Source organism: Rutidosis leptorrhynchoides, chromosome 8 (genome assembly GCF_046630445.1).
Source record: "Rutidosis leptorrhynchoides isolate AG116_Rl617_1_P2 chromosome 8, CSIRO_AGI_Rlap_v1, whole genome shotgun sequence".
Lineage (NCBI taxonomy): Eukaryota > Viridiplantae > Streptophyta > Magnoliopsida > Asterales > Asteraceae > Rutidosis > Rutidosis leptorrhynchoides.
This window is the reverse complement of record NC_092340.1, coordinates 357,265,015-357,270,793: the sequence shown is the minus strand read 5'-3', so window position 1 is coordinate 357,270,793 and position 5,779 is coordinate 357,265,015.

The window sequence follows — 5,779 nt, the reverse complement described above, 5'->3', positions numbered from 1 at the left end:
GCGTTACGAATGGAACCAGTATCTTTGATATTAAAATTTGTATTACTATAGTTATTATTATTATTATTATTATTATCAGTATAATTGTAGTAACCATTATTACTAAAAGTAACATTTTTATTAATAATAGTATTAGATTTATCTTCTAACATTAATATTGATATTTTCATTAACATGACTATTAAAACTTCTAATGAAATCATCATTTTTATAAAAATCACCATTATTATTAAAAGTAATATTTTATGAAAATTAACATTTTATCTTATCATTATTATCATTACTTTTAGTATAATTAACATTACTTTTATTACCATTATCAAAACTATTAATATCAATATCATTGCTAAAAATCTAATTATTAGTATTATTATTATCATAAAAAGAGACAAATTGCTACTTACATTATGTTACCAAATAAATAGCTATATAAGAATATATTTTGTACATATCACATAATAACACTAATAATTTTATAATGAATAAAGTATATAAAATAAATATAATTAAATTAATTATTAATAAAACATACAAAGTACTAAAATAACAATTAATGATAATAAATAAACTTGTCAATTGCAAGTGTAGGTTTTAATATATATATATGCATGATATAGGTTCGTGAATCCGAGGCCAACCCTGCATTGTTCAGTTGTTCAATATCGTCATATGTATTTTTACTACAAAATACACTATCATGAGTTTCATTTGCCTTTTTACCCTTTATATTTTTGGGCTGAGAATACATGCGCTGCTTTTATAACTGTTTTACGAAATAGACACAATTATCTAAAATTACATTCTATGGCTGGATTATTAAATCGAATATGCCCCTTTTTAGTCTGGTAATCTAAGAATTAGGGAACAGACACCCTAATTGACGCGAACTCTAAAGATAAATCTATTGGGCCCAACAAGCCCCATTCAAAGTACCGGATGCTTTAGTACTTCGAAATTTATATCATGTCTGAAGGAGGATCCCGGAATGATGGGAATATTCTTATATGCATATTGTGAATGTTGGTTACCAGGTGTTCAATCCATATGAATGATATTTTTGTCTCTATGCATGGGACGTATATTTATGAGAAATGAAAATCTTGTGGTCTATTAAAATGATGGTAATAATAATTTAGATTAAACTAATGAACTCACCAACCTTTTGGTTGACACTTTAAAGCATTTTATTCTCAGGTACGAAAGAAATCTTTCGCTGTGCATTTGCTCTTTTTAGAAATATATTACTTGGAGTCATTCATGACATATTTCAAAAGACGTTGCATTCGAGTCGTCGAGTTCATCAAGATTATTATTATTAAGTTAATTATAGTTGAAGGTATTATGAAATAGTATACTTGCCGTCAACTTTCGATGTAAAGAAAGTTTGTCTTTTAAAATTGAATGCAATGTTTGTAAAATGTATCATATAGAGGTCAAGTACCTCGCGATGTAACCAAATGTAATGTATTCGTCCAGATGGATTAGGACGGGTCCTTTCAGTTGGTATCAGAGCGGTGGTCTTAGCGAACCAGGTCTTACATTAGTATGTCTAACTGATAGTTGTTTAGATGCATTAGTGAGTCTGGACTTCGACCCTGTCTGCATGTCAAAAGTTTGGCTTATCATTCGTGTCGAAAATCATCTACTTATCCTTAGGAAATTACCTGCTTATCATTCCTAGTCTAGACACATCTTACTGCATTGATTGTATGAATAGTGTATAGACAAAATCCATATCTTAGCGTATCTATTACTGTAGACTTTATCTGACACGTTTCCTTAATTTCCTCTGTAATTTACGGGATCTTCTGTACTATATTAGATATTCTATATAATTAGAATATTATCCGATAACCGAAAATAATTTCATATCGAAAATCCTCTAAAGAAATGGATCCTACACCTAGCTTGGATTCCATTAGTTCCGGAAGCGATTTCGAGATGTATATTGAAGCAGACTCCGAAGTCAATGAACCAGAATTGCCTCAACCATTTAGTCATTTTTCTTTCTGGAGGAGATGGGGATGGGTCCGAGACTTACTCACTCGATGGAGAAATGAAGAAGGCGAGCCCTACGGCGAACCAAACTTACCTCCTAACATCGGAGAAAACGATGTACTCACCGGTGAACATATGCGCAACACTGTATTCACCCTTCTTACTAAAGTTTTCCACCTCGAAGGTCGCATTACTGCAATTTCAGAAAATATTCAACCTCTACTTCCGAATACCAATCGAAGGGGAATATTAGAAGAAGTTAGGGAACTTCGAATTGATAATCAAGATCTATCAAATCAGATGAGTGGATGGATAGAAATGATAGAGGGTAGGATAGAAACCCTGACAAGAATGGTGTGTGATCTACAAGCTATACTTACTACACCAACATCATTACCAACCTCAGCACCAACAACACTTGTAGCACCGACAGCAACACTACCACCATCAGCAGCACCAGCAGCATAAACCAGTACCAATAACAACAACATCATTACACGTCTCAACCTCGCAATCTATATCTCAAGCATAATCATCGTTCTACGAATCATTCTACATAAACTATCTTCGTCCTTCATGGCAATTATGTAATCTCTAATGTTTTAGAGATTATGTACTCTAGTTCTAGCTGTAAATCTGATGAGCTTAATATCCCATTGACTCATTAAATTCATGATTACGTCTGAAGAAAATATATGTATATATGTTTTCATAAAGATTATAATTAAAAGTTTTATTGTACAAACTGTTAATGGTGAAAATATTTTAACGGGTAGGTAATACCCGAGGAATATTTAGATTCCACATTAATAAGTTACACTGTACATTCTTCGAATCTGATTCAACAGTAATTTACTATTCTACTTACATCCACCGATATACAAATCCGTTCACCACAGAATAAACATATTCATCGAATTTCATATTGGGATTTTGATTTATCAGAATCCAACAAGTGGCATAATGAAGAAAACATTTGACAAAATAAAATTTGTTAGAAACAAACAAATTAACTATGAGAAATTTTGTTAAGAATCCACGTTAACTGTTCCTAGCTAACTGATTACATTTTATTTATCGCAATTTAATTATCGCAATTTACATTCTCGCAATTTTATTTATCGTCATTTAATTTCTGTTATTTACTTTATGCACTTTATTTATCGTCATTTAATTTCTGTTATTTATTTTACGCATTTTAAATATCGGGACACGTATACAAGGTTTTGACATATCATAACGACGCATCTATATATATTATTTGGAATAACCATAGACACTCTATATGCAGTAATGCTAGAGTTAGCTATACAGGGTTGAGGTCGATTCTATAATAATATATATAGTTTGAGTTGTGATCGAGTCTGAGACATGTACACGGGTCACGATACGTATTAATTAATTCGAATATTATATATTAAACTATATATGAATTATTGGACTGTCAACTGTGGACTATCGACTGTGGACTAATAACATTGGACAATTAAAATGAATTAAAATATTGATTATAACATATGAAACTAAATAACTTCAAGTTTGCCACTTGATTTTATCTTAAACCTCATTTGTATCTTGACAATTATAATCTGCGTTCAAACCTTGCATGATTCTTAAAAACACCTCAATTGAGAGGATGAACCAACCTCACTTCATCTACAGAAGAAAAGATTGATACATATAGTTACGCACCTGAAAACACTCGGAACCTGAGTAAACGTTTAAAACATGTCTGTGCTAACTCCTTTGGCGTTGTTATTACCGAAATTAACTTTTTGATTTCTTTTCAAATTAGCCAATTTTATCATAGCTTCAGCAAATCAACTTCGAATTTTCATTCGAATGAAATCTATTATAACTTTGATATATAAGTTCACTTTTCATCATCTTTACCGGGAAACCATTTATATTACACCATATTACCAGCAGACGTACCAGCAACCTCGTTACTCATTGGCTTAAACCTCTTCGACAAATCATTATATTTATTCATTGAAACCCTATAATATACTCATCCGCATCTTGTAACGAGAACTGCCATACCAATTATCGGGAATCAGCAATCAGTACTTTGAAAACTCACAGCATAACTACATCAACAATTATATGTATAACATTTATGAAATGTCCCGTTCTTATTGATTAAAAACGTTCCATATTAATTGATTTCGTTGCGAGGTTTTGACCTCTATATGAGACGTTTTTCAAAGACTGCATTCATTTTTAAAACAAACCATAACCTTTATTTCATAAATAAAGGTTTAAAAAGCTTTACGTAGATTATCAAATAATGATAATCTAAAATATCCTGTTTACACACGACCATTACATAATGGTTTACAATACAAATATGTTACATCGAAATCAGTTTCTTGAATGCAGTTTTTACACAATATCATACAAACATGGACTTCAAATCTTGTCCTTATTTTAGTATGCAACAACGGAAGCTCTTAATATTCACCTGAGAATAAACATGCTTTAAACGTCAACAAAAATGTTGGTGAGTTATAGGTTTAACCTATATATATCAAATCGTAACAATAGACCACAAGATTTCATATTTCAATACACATCCCATACATAGAGATAAAAATCATTCATATGGTGAACACCTGGTAACCGACTTTAACAAGATGCATATATAAGAATATCCCCATCATTCCGGGACACACTTCGGATATGATATAAATTTCGAAGTACTAAAGCATCCGGTACTTTGGATGGGGTTTGTTAGGCCCAAAAGATCTATCTTTAGGATTCGCGTCAATTAGGGTGTCTGTTCCCTAATTCTTAGATTACCAGACTTAATAAAAAGGGGCATATTCGATTTCGATAATTCAACCATAGAATGTAGTTTCACGTACTTGTGTCTATTTTATAAATCATTTATAAAACCTGCATGTATTCTCATCCCAAAAATATTAGATTTTAAAAGTGGGACTATAACTCACTTTTACAGATTTTTACTTCGTCGGGAAGTAAGACTTGGCCACTGGTTGATTCACGAACCTATAACAATATATACATATATATCAAAGTATGTTCAAAATATATTTACAACACTTTTAATATATTTTGATGTTTTAAGTGTATTAAGTCAGCTGTCCTCGTTAATAACCTACAACTAGTTGTCCACAGTTAGATGTACAGAAATAAATCAATAAATATTATCTTGAATCAATCCACGACCCAGTGTATACGTATCTCAGTATTGATCACAACTCAAACTATATATATTTTGGAATCAACCTCAACCCTGTATAGCTAACTCCAACATTCACATATAGAGTGTCTATGGTTGTTCCGAAATATATATAGATGTGTCGACATGATAGGTCGAAATATTGTATACGTGTCTATGGTATCTCAAGATTACATAATATACAATACAAGTTGATTAAGTTATGGTTGGAATAGATTTGTTACCAATTTTCACGTAGCTAAAATGAGAAAAATTATCCAATCTTGTTTTACCCATAACTTCTTCATTTTAAATCCGTTTTGAGTGAATCAAATTGCTATGGTTTCATATTGAACTATATTTTATGAATCTAAACAGAAAAAGTATAGGTTTATAGTCGGAAAAATAAGTTACAAGTCGTTTTTGTAAAGGTAGTCATTTCAGTCGAAAGAACGACGTCTAGATGACCATTTTAGAAAACATACTTCCACTTTGAGTTTAACCATAATTTTTGGATATAGTTTCATGTTCATAATAAAAATCATTTTCTCAGAATAACAACTTTTAAATCAAAGTTTATCATAGTTTTTAATTAAC